At 38.8% G+C, this 13,867-nt stretch overlaps 17 non-coding genes across 17 annotated transcripts; all 17 read right to left on the bottom strand.

Annotated features, from left to right (window-relative positions):
- Positions 1–461: 461 nt before the first annotated feature.
- On the bottom strand, positions 462–534 carry TRNAA-AGC (transfer RNA alanine (anticodon AGC)). Its single transcript has one exon. It is a non-coding gene; the product is annotated as a tRNA-Ala (tRNA).
- A 345-nt stretch (positions 535–879) lies between these two features.
- Positions 880–952, bottom strand: TRNAK-CUU (transfer RNA lysine (anticodon CUU)). The gene has a single exon. It is a non-coding gene; the product is annotated as a tRNA-Lys (tRNA).
- Positions 953–1,723: 771 nt separating this feature from the next.
- On the bottom strand, positions 1,724–1,796 carry TRNAK-CUU (transfer RNA lysine (anticodon CUU)). The gene has a single exon. It is a non-coding gene; the product is annotated as a tRNA-Lys (tRNA).
- A 353-nt stretch (positions 1,797–2,149) lies between these two features.
- On the bottom strand, positions 2,150–2,222 carry TRNAA-AGC (transfer RNA alanine (anticodon AGC)). The gene has a single exon. It is a non-coding gene; the product is annotated as a tRNA-Ala (tRNA).
- A 1,615-nt stretch (positions 2,223–3,837) lies between these two features.
- Positions 3,838–3,910, bottom strand: TRNAA-AGC (transfer RNA alanine (anticodon AGC)). Its single transcript has one exon. It is a non-coding gene; the product is annotated as a tRNA-Ala (tRNA).
- Positions 3,911–5,099: 1,189 nt separating this feature from the next.
- Positions 5,100–5,172, bottom strand: TRNAK-CUU (transfer RNA lysine (anticodon CUU)). The gene has a single exon. It is a non-coding gene; the product is annotated as a tRNA-Lys (tRNA).
- A 353-nt stretch (positions 5,173–5,525) lies between these two features.
- Positions 5,526–5,598, bottom strand: TRNAA-AGC (transfer RNA alanine (anticodon AGC)). The gene has a single exon. It is a non-coding gene; the product is annotated as a tRNA-Ala (tRNA).
- Positions 5,599–6,369: 771 nt separating this feature from the next.
- Positions 6,370–6,442, bottom strand: TRNAA-AGC (transfer RNA alanine (anticodon AGC)). The gene has a single exon. It is a non-coding gene; the product is annotated as a tRNA-Ala (tRNA).
- Positions 6,443–8,057: 1,615 nt separating this feature from the next.
- TRNAA-AGC (transfer RNA alanine (anticodon AGC)) lies at positions 8,058–8,130 on the bottom strand. The gene has a single exon. It is a non-coding gene; the product is annotated as a tRNA-Ala (tRNA).
- Positions 8,131–9,319: 1,189 nt separating this feature from the next.
- Positions 9,320–9,392, bottom strand: TRNAK-CUU (transfer RNA lysine (anticodon CUU)). The gene has a single exon. It is a non-coding gene; the product is annotated as a tRNA-Lys (tRNA).
- Positions 9,393–9,745: 353 nt separating this feature from the next.
- TRNAA-AGC (transfer RNA alanine (anticodon AGC)) lies at positions 9,746–9,818 on the bottom strand. Its single transcript has one exon. It is a non-coding gene; the product is annotated as a tRNA-Ala (tRNA).
- Positions 9,819–10,589: 771 nt separating this feature from the next.
- Positions 10,590–10,662, bottom strand: TRNAA-AGC (transfer RNA alanine (anticodon AGC)). The gene has a single exon. It is a non-coding gene; the product is annotated as a tRNA-Ala (tRNA).
- A 345-nt stretch (positions 10,663–11,007) lies between these two features.
- On the bottom strand, positions 11,008–11,080 carry TRNAK-CUU (transfer RNA lysine (anticodon CUU)). Its single transcript has one exon. It is a non-coding gene; the product is annotated as a tRNA-Lys (tRNA).
- A 353-nt stretch (positions 11,081–11,433) lies between these two features.
- Positions 11,434–11,506, bottom strand: TRNAA-AGC (transfer RNA alanine (anticodon AGC)). The gene has a single exon. It is a non-coding gene; the product is annotated as a tRNA-Ala (tRNA).
- Positions 11,507–12,270: 764 nt separating this feature from the next.
- Positions 12,271–12,343, bottom strand: TRNAA-AGC (transfer RNA alanine (anticodon AGC)). Its single transcript has one exon. It is a non-coding gene; the product is annotated as a tRNA-Ala (tRNA).
- Positions 12,344–12,688: 345 nt separating this feature from the next.
- TRNAK-CUU (transfer RNA lysine (anticodon CUU)) lies at positions 12,689–12,761 on the bottom strand. Its single transcript has one exon. It is a non-coding gene; the product is annotated as a tRNA-Lys (tRNA).
- A 353-nt stretch (positions 12,762–13,114) lies between these two features.
- TRNAA-AGC (transfer RNA alanine (anticodon AGC)) lies at positions 13,115–13,187 on the bottom strand. Its single transcript has one exon. It is a non-coding gene; the product is annotated as a tRNA-Ala (tRNA).
- Positions 13,188–13,867: the final 680 nt, after the last annotated feature.

Here is a 13,867-nt window from a genome sequence, read left to right as displayed (position 1 = left end):
TATGAGAGCCAATGCTATCATCCAGCAAAAAATACTTGTTTTCGCCCAACATGGGGCTCGAACCCACTTCCCTGAGATTAAGAGTCTCATGCTCTACCGACTGAGCTAGCCGGGCTCCCACTTAAATATGGTATGCAGACTCATCATTTTTTATTAAGGAAAATTGTTTCTGGATATTCCTCTGCTCTTGTTTTGCAAGGAACTTCACTTTTATACATCCTTCAGAGGAAAGAATGTCAAGTAAAATAAGACGAAATGAAAATGGAAGGTGTGAAATTTTCATTTTGAGATTGCATAAGAAATCAAATTCCTCTCACGTGCTATAGAATACCTAAACACTTTTGATTAAACCACTTTAGTTGTTATAATGACACCAAATTTGAAAGCCATCTGTGACTTTTCTGTTCTTACTCTGCAACAACCATGGCAATTACAAGTTAAAAAGTATGCAAATTTTAGAATGGAGAATGCGGGCATCGATCCCGCTACCTCTCGCATGCTAAGCGAGCGCTCTACCATTTGAGCTAATTCCCCTGTGTGCTCACTCAGCATCACATTTCAAAAGTAACGTTACTGCTGTCCACACTTTATTTTAAGTCTAATTGCCCATAACATGAGTGTTCAGTTCACTCCTAACTGATGCCTTAACTACACCTAGGGGATGTTTTACACTTCAGGTTGGCATGTTTAGTACTTGAATAGGAGTGATATCACTGTATGTTAACCTAGACTCAGGCCCTACCTAATCTTGGAGATACATTTCTCATGAATGAGTAACCAAGGGAGATACAATTTTTAGGAGTTAGTGCATGTCTAATGCAAGATTAATCACCATATTATGAGAGCCAATGCTATCATCCAGCAAAAAATACTCGTTTTTGCCCAACGTGGGGCTCGAACCCACGACCCTGAGATTAAGAGTCTCATGCTCTACCGACTGAGCTAGCCGGGCTCCCACTTAAATATGGTATGCAGACTCATCATTTTTTATTAAGGAAAACTGTTTCTGGATATTCCTCTGCTCTTGTTTTGCAAGGAACTTCACTTTTATACATCCTTCAGAGGAAAGAATGTCAAGTAAAATAAGACGAAATGAAAATGGAAGGTGTGAAATTTTCATTTTGAGATTGCATAAGAAATCAAATTCCTCTCACGTGCTATAGAATACCTAAACACTTTTGATTAAACCACTTTAGTTGTTATAATGACACCAAATTTGAAAGCCATCTGTGACTTTTCTGTTCTTACTCTGCAACAACCATGGCAATTACAAGTTAAAAAGTAAAATGTATGCAAATTTTAGAATGGAGAATGCGGGCATCGATCCCGCTACCTCTCGTATGCTAAGCGAGCGCTCTACCATTTGAGCTAATTCCCCTGTGTGCTCGCTCAGCATCACATTTCAAAAGTAACGTTACTGCTGTCCACACTGTATTTTAAGTCTAATTGCCCATAACATGAGTGTTCAGTTCACTCCTAACTGATGCCTTAACTACACCTAGGGGATGTTTTACACTTCAGGTTGGCATGTTTAGTACTTGAATAGGAGTGATATCACTGTATGTTAACCTAGACTCAGGCCCTACCTAATCTTGGAGATACATTTCTCATGAATGAGTAACCAAGGGAGATACAATTTTTAGGAGTTAGTGCATGTCTAATGCAAGATTAATCACCATATTATGAGAGCCAATGCTATCATCCAGCAAAAAATACTGGTTTTCGCCCAACGTGGGGCTCGAACCCACGACCCTGAGATTAAGAGTCTCATGCTCTACCGACTGAGCTAGCCGGGCTCCCACTTAAATATGGTATGCAGACTCATCATTTTTTATTAAGGAAAACTGTTTCTGGATATTCCTCTGCTCTTGTTTTGCAAGGAACTTCACTTTTATACATCCTTCAGAGGAAAGAATGTCAAGTAAAATAAGACGAAATGAAAATGGAAGGTGTGAAATTTTCATTTTGAGATTGCATAAGAAATCAAATTCCTCTCACGTGCTATAGAATACCTAAACACTTTTGATTAAACCACTTTAGTTGTTATAATGACACCAAATTTGAAAGCCATCTGTGACTTTTCTGTTCTTACTCTGCAACAACCATGGCAATTACAAGTTAAAAAGTAAAATGTATGCAAATTTTAGAATGGAGAATGCGGGCATCGATCCCGCTACCTCTCGCATGCTAAGCGAGCGCTCTACCATTTGAGCTAATTCCCCTGTGTGCTCACTCAGCATCACATTTCAAAAGTAACGTTACTGCTGTCCACACTTTATTTTAAGTCTAATTGCCCATAACATGAGTGTTCAGTTCACTCCTAACTGATGCCTTAACTACACCTAGGGGATGTTTTACACTTCAGGTTGGCATGTTTAGTACTTGAATAGGAGTGATATCACTGTATGTTAACCTAGACTCAGGCCCTACCTTATCTTGGAGATACATTTCTCATGAATGAGTAACCAAGGGAGATACAATTTTTAGGAGTTAGTGCATGTCTAATGCAAGATTAATCACCATATTATGAGAGCCAATGCTATCATCCAGCAAAAAATACTCGTTTTCGCCCAACGTGGGGCTCGAACCCACTTCCCTGAGATTAAGAGTCTCATGCTCTACCGACTGAGCTAGCCGGGCTCCCACTTAAATATGGTATGCAGACTCATCATTTTTTATTAAGGAAAATTGTTTCTGGATATTCCTCTGCTCTTGTTTTGCAAGGAACTTCACTTTTATACATCCTTCAGAGGAAAGAATGTCAAGTAAAATAAGACGAAATGAAAATGGAAGGTGTGAAATTTTCATTTTGAGATTGCATAAGAAATCAAATTCCTCTCACGTGCTATAGAATACCTAAACACTTTTGATTAAACCACTTTAGTTGTTATAATGACACCAAATTTGAAAGCCATCTGTGACTTTTCTGTTCTTACTCTGCAACAACCATGGCAATTACAAGTTAAAAAGTAAAATGTTTGCAAATTTTAGAATGGAGAATGCGGGCATCGATCCCGCTACCTCTCGCATGCTACGCGAGCGCTCTACCATTTGAGCTAATTCCCCTGTGTGCTCACTCAGCATCACATTTCAAAAGTAACGTTACTGCTGTCCACACTTTATTTTAAGTCTAATTGCCCATAACATGAGTGTTCAGTTCACTCCTAACTGATGCCTTAACTACACCTAGGGGATGTTTTACACTTCAGGTTGGCATGTTTAGTACTTGAATAGGAGTGATATCACTGTATGTTAACCTAGACTCAGGCCCTACCTAATCTTGGAGATACATTTCTCATGAATGAGTAACCAAGGGAGATACAATTTTTAGGAGTTAGTGCATGTCTAATGCAAGATTAATCACCATATTATGAGAGCCAATGCTATCATCCAGCAAAAAATACTCGTTTTCACCCAACGTGGGGCTCGAACCCACGACCCTGAGATTAAGAGTCTCATGCTCTACCGACTGAGCTAGCCGGGCTCCCACTTAAATATGGTATGCAGACTCATCATTTTTTATTAAGGAAAACTGTTTCTGGATATTCCTCTGCTCTTGTTTTGCAAGGAACTTCACTTTTATACATCCTTCAGAGGAAAGAATGTCAAGTAAAATAAGACGAAATGAAAATGGAAGGTGTGAAATTTTCATTTTGAGATTGCATAAGAAATCAAATTCCTCTCACGTGCTATAGAATACCTAAACACTTTTGATTAAACCACTTTAGTTGTTATAATGACACCAAATTTGAAAGCCATCTGTGACTTTTCTGTTCTTACTCTGCAACAACCATGGCAATTACAAGTTAAAAAGTAAAATGTATGCAAATTTTAAAATGGAGAATGCGGGCATCGATCCCGCTACCTCTCGCATGCTAAGCGAGCGCTCTACCATTTGAGCTAATTCCCCTGTGTGCTCACTCAGCATCACATTTCAAAAGTAACGTTACTGCTGTCCACACTTTATTTTAAGTCTAATTGCCCATAACATGAGTGTTCAGTTCACTCCTAACTGATGCCTTAACTACACCTAGGGGATGTTTTACACTTCAGGTTGGCATGTTTAGTACTTGAATAGGAGTGATATCACTGTATGTTAACCTAGACTCAGGCCCTACCTAATCTTGGAGATACATTTCTCATGAATGAGTAACCAAGGGAGATACAATTTTTAGGAGTTAGTGCATGTCTAATGCAAGATTAATCACCATATTATGAGAGCCAATGCTATCATCCAGCAAAAAATACTCGTTTTCGCCCAACGTGGGGCTCGAACCCACTTCCCTGAGATTAAGAGTCTCATGCTCTACCGACTGAGCTAGCCGGGCTCCCACTTAAATATGGTATGCAGACTCATCATTTTTTATTAAGGAAAACTGTTTCTGGATATTCCTCTGCTCTTGTTTTGCAAGGAACTTCACTTTTATACATCCTTCAGAGGAAAGAATGTCAAGTAAAATAAGACGAAATGAAAATGGAAGGTGTGAAATTTTCATTTTGAGATTGCATAAGAAATCAAATTCCTCTCACGTGCTATAGAATACCTAAACACTTTTGATTAAACCACTTTAGTTGTTATAATGACACCAAATTTGAAAGCCATCTGTGACTTTTCTGTTCTTACTCTGCAACAACCATGGCAATTACAAGTTAAAAAGTAAAATGTATGCAAATTTTAGAATGGAGAATGCGGGCATCGATCCCGCTACCTCTCGTATGCTAAGCGAGCGCTCTACCATTTGAGCTAATTCCCCTGTGTGCTCGCTCAGCATCACATTTCAAAAGTAACGTTACTGCTGTCCACACTGTATTTTAAGTCTAATTGCCCATAACATGAGTGTTCAGTTCACTCCTAACTGATGCCTTAACTACACCTAGGGGATGTTTTACACTTCAGGTTGGCATGTTTAGTACTTGAATAGGAGTGATATCACTGTATGTTAACCTAGACTCAGGCCCTACCTAATCTTGGAGATACATTTCTCATGAATGAGTAACCAAGGGAGATACAATTTTTAGGAGTTAGTGCATGTCTAATGCAAGATTAATCACCATATTATGAGAGCCAATGCTATCATCCAGCAAAAAATACTCGTTTTCGCCCAACGTGGGGCTCGAACCCACGACCCTGAGATTAAGAGTCTCATGCTCTACCGACTGAGCTAGCCGGGCTCCCACTTAAATATGGTATGCAGACTCATCATTTTTTATTAAGGAAAACTGTTTCTGGATATTCCTCTGCTCTTGTTTTGCAAGGAACTTCACTTTTATACATCCTTCAGAGGAAAGAATGTCAAGTAAAATAAGACGAAATGAAAATGGAAGGTGTGAAATTTTCATTTTGAGATTGCATAAGAAATCAAATTCCTCTCACGTGCTATAGAATACCTAAACACTTTTGATTAAACCACTTTAGTTGTTATAATGACACCAAATTTGAAAGCCATCTGTGACTTTTCTGTTCTTACTCTGCAACAACCATGGCAATTACAAGTTAAAAAGTAAAATGTATGCAAATTTTAGAATGGAGAATGCGGGCATCGATCCCGCTACCTCTCGCATGCTAAGCGAGCGCTCTACCATTTGAGCTAATTCCCCTGTGTGCTCACTCAGCATCACATTTCAAAAGTAACGTTACTGCTGTCCACACTTTATTTTAAGTCTAATTGCCCATAACATGAGTGTTCAGTTCACTCCTAACTGATGCCTTAACTACACCTAGGGGATGTTTTACACTTCAGGTTGGCATGTTTAGTACTTGAATAGGAGTGATATCACTGTATGTTAACCTAGACTCAGGCCCTACCTTATCTTGGAGATACATTTCTCATGAATGAGTAACCAAGGGAGATACAATTTTTAGGAGTTAGTGCATGTCTAATGCAAGATTAATCACCATATTATGAGAGCCAATGCTATCATCCAGCAAAAAATACTCGTTTTCGCCCAACGTGGGGCTCGAACCCACTTCCCTGAGATTAAGAGTCTCATGCTCTACCGACTGAGCTAGCCGGGCTCCCACTTAAATATGGTATGCAGACTCATCATTTTTTATTAAGGAAAATTGTTTCTGGATATTCCTCTGCTCTTGTTTTGCAAGGAACTTCACTTTTATACATCCTTCAGAGGAAAGAATGTCAAGTAAAATAAGACGAAATGAAAATGGAAGGTGTGAAATTTTCATTTTGAGATTGCATAAGAAATCAAATTCCTCTCACGTGCTATAGAATACCTAAACACTTTTGATTAAACCACTTTAGTTGTTATAATGACACCAAATTTGAAAGCCATCTGTGACTTTTCTGTTCTTACTCTGCAACAACCATGGCAATTACAAGTTAAAAAGTAAAATGTTTGCAAATTTTAGAATGGAGAATGCGGGCATCGATCCCGCTACCTCTCGCATGCTAAGCGAGCGCTCTACCATTTGAGCTAATTCCCCTGTGTGCTCACTCAGCATCACATTTCAAAAGTAACGTTACTGCTGTCCACACTTTATTTTAAGTCTAATTGCCCATAACATGAGTGTTCAGTTCACTCCTAACTGATGCCTTAACTACACCTAGGGGATGTTTTACACTTCAGGTTGGCATGTTTAGTACTTGAATAGGAGTGATATCACTGTATGTTAACCTAGACTCAGGCCCTACCTAATCTTGGAGATACATTTCTCATGAATGAGTAACCAAGGGAGATACAATTTTTAGGAGTTAGTGCATGTCTAATGCAAGATTAATCACCATATTATGAGAGCCAATGCTATCATCCAGCAAAAAATACTCGTTTTCGCCCAACGTGGGGCTCGAACCCACTTCCCTGAGATTAAGAGTCTCATGCTCTACCGACTGAGCTAGCCGGGCTCCCACTTAAATATGGTATGCAGACTCATCATTTTTTATTAAGGAAAATTGTTTCTGGATATTCCTCTGCTCTTGTTTTGCAAGGAACTTCACTTTTATACATCCTTCAGAGGAAAGAATGTCAAGTAAAATAAGACGAAATGAAAATGGAAGGTGTGAAATTTTCATTTTGAGATTGCATAAGAAATCAAATTCCTCTCACGTGCTATAGAATACCTAAACACTTTTGATTAAACCACTTTAGTTGTTATAATGACACCAAATTTGAAAGCCATCTGTGACTTTTCTGTTCTTACTCTGCAACAACCATGGCAATTACAAGTTAAAAAGTAAAATGTTTGCAAATTTTAGAATGGAGAATGCGGGCATCGATCCCGCTACCTCTCGCATGCTACGCGAGCGCTCTACCATTTGAGCTAATTCCCCTGTGTGCTCACTCAGCATCACATTTCAAAAGTAACGTTACTGCTGTCCACACTTTATTTTAAGTCTAATTGCCCATAACATGAGTGTTCAGTTCACTCCTAACTGATGCCTTAACTACACCTAGGGGATGTTTTACACTTCAGGTTGGCATGTTTAGTACTTGAATAGGAGTGATATCACTGTATGTTAACCTAGACTCAGGCCCTACCTAATCTTGGAGATACATTTCTCATGAATGAGTAACCAAGGGAGATACAATTTTTAGGAGTTAGTGCATGTCTAATGCAAGATTAATCACCATATTATGAGAGCCAATGCTATCATCCAGCAAAAAATACTCGTTTTCACCCAACGTGGGGCTCGAACCCACGACCCTGAGATTAAGAGTCTCATGCTCTACCGACTGAGCTAGCCGGGCTCCCACTTAAATATGGTATGCAGACTCATCATTTTTTATTAAGGAAAACTGTTTCTGGATATTCCTCTGCTCTTGTTTTGCAAGGAACTTCACTTTTATACATCCTTCAGAGGAAAGAATGTCAAGTAAAATAAGACGAAATGAAAATGGAAGGTGTGAAATTTTCATTTTGAGATTGCATAAGAAATCAAATTCCTCTCACGTGCTATAGAATACCTAAACACTTTTGATTAAACCACTTTAGTTGTTATAATGACACCAAATTTGAAAGCCATCTGTGACTTTTCTGTTCTTACTCTGCAACAACCATGGCAATTACAAGTTAAAAAGTAAAATGTATGCAAATTTTAAAATGGAGAATGCGGGCATCGATCCCGCTACCTCTCGCATGCTAAGCGAGCGCTCTACCATTTGAGCTAATTCCCCTGTGTGCTCACTCAGCATCACATTTCAAAAGTAACGTTACTGCTGTCCACACTTTATTTTAAGTCTAATTGCCCATAACATGAGTGTTCAGTTCACTCCTAACTGATGCCTTAACTACACCTAGGGGATGTTTTACACTTCAGGTTGGCATGTTTAGTACTTGAATAGGAGTGATATCACTGTATGTTAACCTAGACTCAGGCCCTACCTAATCTTGGAGATACATTTCTCATGAATGAGTAACCAAGGGAGATACAATTTTTAGGAGTTAGTGCATGTCTAATGCAAGATTAATCACCATATTATGAGAGCCAATGCTATCATCCAGCAAAAAATACTCGTTTTCGCCCAACGTGGGGCTCGAACCCACTTCCCTGAGATTAAGAGTCTCATGCTCTACCGACTGAGCTAGCCGGGCTCCCACTTAAATATGGTATGCAGACTCATCATTTTTTATTAAGGAAAACTGTTTCTGGATATTCCTCTGCTCTTGTTTTGCAAGGAACTTCACTTTTATACATCCTTCAGAGGAAAGAATGTCAAGTAAAATAAGACGAAATGAAAATGGAAGGTGTGAAATTTTCATTTTGAGATTGCATAAGAAATCAAATTCCTCTCACGTGCTATAGAATACCTAAACACTTTTGATTAAACCACTTTAGTTGTTATAATGACACCAAATTTGAAAGCCATCTGTGACTTTTCTGTTCTTACTCTGCAACAACCATGGCAATTACAAGTTAAAAAGTAAAATGTATGCAAATTTTAGAATGGAGAATGCGGGCATCGATCCCGCTACCTCTCGTATGCTAAGCGAGCGCTCTACCATTTGAGCTAATTCCCCTGTGTGCTCGCTCAGCATCACATTTCAAAAGTAACGTTACTGCTGTCCACACTGTATTTTAAGTCTAATTGCCCATAACATGAGTGTTCAGTTCACTCCTAACTGATGCCTTAACTACACCTAGGGGATGTTTTACACTTCAGGTTGGCATGTTTAGTACTTGAATAGGAGTGATATCACTGTATGTTAACCTAGACTCAGGCCCTACCTAATCTTGGAGATACATTTCTCATGAATGAGTAACCAAGGGAGATACAATTTTTAGGAGTTAGTGCATGTCTAATGCAAGATTAATCACCATATTATGAGAGCCAATGCTATCATCCAGCAAAAAATACTCGTTTTCGCCCAACGTGGGGCTCGAACCCACGACCCTGAGATTAAGAGTCTCATGCTCTACCGACTGAGCTAGCCGGGCTCCCACTTAAATATGGTATGCAGACTCATCATTTTTTATTAAGGAAAACTGTTTCTGGATATTCCTCTGCTCTTGTTTTGCAAGGAACTTCACTTTTATACATCCTTCAGAGGAAAGAATGTCAAGTAAAATAAGACGAAATGAAAATGGAAGGTGTGAAATTTTCATTTTGAGATTGCATAAGAAATCAAATTCCTCTCACGTGCTATAGAATACCTAAACACTTTTGATTAAACCACTTTAGTTGTTATAATGACACCAAATTTGAAAGCCATCTGTGACTTTTCTGTTCTTACTCTGCAACAACCATGGCAATTACAAGTTAAAAAGTAAAATGTATGCAAATTTTAGAATGGAGAATGCGGGCATCGATCCCGCTACCTCTCGCATGCTAAGCGAGCGCTCTACCATTTGAGCTAATTCCCCTGTGTGCTCACTCAGCATCACATTTCAAAAGTAACGTTACTGCTGTCCACACTTTATTTTAAGTCTAATTGCCCATAACATGAGTGTTCAGTTCACTCCTAACTGATGCCTTAACTACACCTAGGGGATGTTTTACACTTCAGGTTGGCATGTTTAGTACTTGAATAGGAGTGATATCACTGTATGTTAACCTAGACTCAGGCCCTACCTTATCTTGGAGATACATTTCTCATGAATGAGTAACCAAGGGAGATACAATTTTTAGGAGTTAGTGCATGTCTAATGCAAGATTAATCACCATATTATGAGAGCCAATGCTATCATCCAGCAAAAAATACTCGTTTTCGCCCAACGTGGGGCTCGAACCCACTTCCCTGAGATTAAGAGTCTCATGCTCTACCGACTGAGCTAGCCGGGCTCCCACTTAAATATGGTATGCAGACTCATCATTTTTTATTAAGGAAAATTGTTTCTGGATATTCCTCTGCTCTTGTTTTGCAAGGAACTTCACTTTTATACATCCTTCAGAGGAAAGAATGTCAAGTAAAATAAGACGAAATGAAAATGGAAGGTGTGAAATTTTCATTTTGAGATTGCATAAGAAATCAAATTCCTCTCACGTGCTATAGAATACCTAAACACTTTTGATTAAACCACTTTAGTTGTTATAATGACACCAAATTTGAAAGCCATCTGTGACTTTTCTGTTCTTACTCTGCAACAACCATGGCAATTACAAGTTAAAAAGTAAAATGTTTGCAAATTTTAGAATGGAGAATGCGGGCATCGATCCCGCTACCTCTCGCATGCTAAGCGAGCGCTCTACCATTTGAGCTAATTCCCCTGTGTGCTCACTCAGCATCACATTTCAAAAGTAACGTTACTGCTGTCCACACTTTATTTTAAGTCTAATTGCCCATAACATGAGTGTTCAGTTCACTCCTAACTGATGCCTTAACTACACCTAGGGGATGTTTTACACTTCAGGTTGGCATGTTTAGTACTTGAATAGGAGTGATATCACTGTATGTTAACCTAGACTCAGGCCCTACCTAATCTTGGAGATACATTTCTCATGAATGAGTAACCAAGGGAGATACAATTTTTAGGAGTTAGTGCATGTCTAATGCAAGATTAATCACCATATTATGAGAGCCAATGCAATCATCCAGCAAAAAATACTCGTTTTCGCCCAACGTGGGGCTCGAACCCACGACCCTGAGATTAAGAGTCTCATGCTCTACCGACTGAGCTAGCCGGGCTCCCACTTAAATATGGTATGCAGACTCATCATTTTTTATTAAGGAAAACTGTTTCTGGATATTCCTCTGCTCTTGTTTTGCAAGGAACTTCACTTTTATACATCCTTCAGAGGAAAGAATGTCAAGTAAAATAAGACGAAATGAAAATGGAAGGTGTGAAATTTTCATTTTGAGATTGCATAAGAAATCAAATTCCTCTCACGTGCTATAGAATACCTAAACACTTTTGATTAAACCACTTTAGTTGTTATAATGACACCAAATTTGAAAGCCATCTGTGACTTTTCTGTTCTTACTCTGCAACAACCATGGCAATTACAAGTTAAAAAGTAAAATGTATGCAAATTTTAGAATGGAGAATGCGGGCATCGATCCCGCTACCTCTCGCATGCTAAGCGAGCGCTCTACCATTTGAGCTAATTCCCCTGTGTGCTCACTCAGCATCACATTTCAAAAGTAACGTTACTGCTGTCCACACTTTATTTTAAGTCTAATTGCCCATAACATGAGTGTTCAGTTCACTCCTAACTGATGCCTTAACTACACCTAGGGGATGTTTTACACTTCAGGTTGGCATGTTTAGTACTTGAATAGGAGTGATATCACTGTATGTTAACCTAGACTCAGGCCCTACCTTATCTTGGAGATACATTTCTCATGAATGAGTAACCAAGGGAGATACAATTTTTAGGAGTTAGTGCATGTCTAATGCAAGATTAATCACCATATTATGAGAGCCAATGCTATCATCCAGCAAAAAATACTTGTTTTCGCCCAACATGGGGCTCGAACCCACTTCCCTGAGATTAAGAGTCTCATGCTCTACCGACTGAGCTAGCCGGGCTCCCACTTAAATATGGTATGCAGACTCATCATTTTTTATTAAGGAAAATTGTTTCTGGATATTCCTCTGCTCTTGTTTTGCAAGGAACTTCACTTTTATACATCCTTCAGAGGAAAGAATGTCAAGTAAAATAAGACGAAATGAAAATGGAAGGTGTGAAATTTTCATTTTGAGATTGCATAAGAAATCAAATTCCTCTCACGTGCTATAGAATACCTAAACACTTTTGATTAAACCACTTTAGTTGTTATAATGACACCAAATTTGAAAGCCATCTGTGACTTTTCTGTTCTTACTCTGCAACAACCATGGCAATTACAAGTTAAAAAGTATGCAAATTTTAGAATGGAGAATGCGGGCATCGATCCCGCTACCTCTCGCATGCTAAGCGAGCGCTCTACCATTTGAGCTAATTCCCCTGTGTGCTCACTCAGCATCACATTTCAAAAGTAACGTTACTGCTGTCCACACTTTATTTTAAGTCTAATTGCCCATAACATGAGTGTTCAGTTCACTCCTAACTGATGCCTTAACTACACCTAGGGGATGTTTTACACTTCAGGTTGGCATGTTTAGTACTTGAATAGGAGTGATATCACTGTATGTTAACCTAGACTCAGGCCCTACCTAATCTTGGAGATACATTTCTCATGAATGAGTAACCAAGGGAGATACAATTTTTAGGAGTTAGTGCATGTCTAATGCAAGATTAATCACCATATTATGAGAGCCAATGCTATCATCCAGCAAAAAATACTCGTTTTCGCCCAACGTGGGGCTCGAACCCACGACCCTGAGATTAAGAGTCTCATGCTCTACCGACTGAGCTAGCCGGGCTCCCACTTAAATATGGTATGCAGACTCATCATTTTTTATTAAGGAAAACTGTTTCTGGATATTCCTCTGCTCTTGTTTTGCAAGGAACTTCACTTTTATACATCCTTCAGAGGAAAGAATGTCAAGTAAAATAAGACGAAATGAAAATGGAAGGTGTGAAATTTTCATTTTGAGATTGCATAAGAAATCAAATTCCTCTCACGTGCTATAGAATACCTAAACACTTTTGATTAAACCACTTTAGTTGTTATAATGACACCAAATTTGAAAGCCATCTGTGACTTTTCTGTTCTTACTCTGCAACAACCATGGCAATTACAAGTTAAAAAGTAAAATGTTTGCAAATTTTAGAATGGAGAATGCGGGCATCGATCCCGCTACCTCTCGCATGCTAAGCGAGCGCTCTACCATTTGAGCTAATTCCCCTGTGTGCTCACTCAGCATCACATTTCAAAAGTAACGTTACTGCTGTCCACACTTTATTTTAAGTCTAATTGCCCATAACATGAGTGTTCAGTTCACTCCTAACTGATGCCTTAACTACACCTAGGGGATGTTTTACACTTCAGGTTGGCATGTTTAGTACTTGAATAGGAGTGATATCACTGTATGTTAACCTAGACTCAGGCCCTACCTAATCTTGGAGATACATTTCTCATGAATGAGTAACCAAGGGAGATACAATTTTTAGGAGTTAGTGCATGTCTAATGCAAGATTAATCACCATATTATGAGAGCCAATGCTATCATCCAGCAAAAAATACTCGTTTTCGCCCAACGTGGGGCTCGAACCCACTTCCCTGAGATTAAGAGTCTCATGCTCTACCGACTGAGCTAGCCGGGCTCCCACTTAAATATGGTATGCAGACTCATCATTTTTTATTAAGGAAAATTGTTTCTGGATATTCCTCTGCTCTTGTTTTGCAAGGAACTTCACTTTTATACATCCTTCAGAGGAAAGAATGTCAAGTAAAATAAGACGAAATGAAAATGGAAGGTGTGAAATTTTCATTTTGAGATTGCATAAGAAATCAAATTCCTCTCACGTGCTATAGAATACCTAAACACTTTTGATTAAACCACTTTAGTTGTTATAATGACACCAA

The sequence above is a fragment of the Triturus cristatus genome, chromosome 4_1, assembly GCF_964204655.1.
Source record: "Triturus cristatus chromosome 4_1, aTriCri1.1, whole genome shotgun sequence".
NCBI lineage: Eukaryota > Metazoa > Chordata > Amphibia > Caudata > Salamandridae > Triturus > Triturus cristatus.
This window is presented reverse-complemented; position numbering and strand designations above follow the sequence as displayed.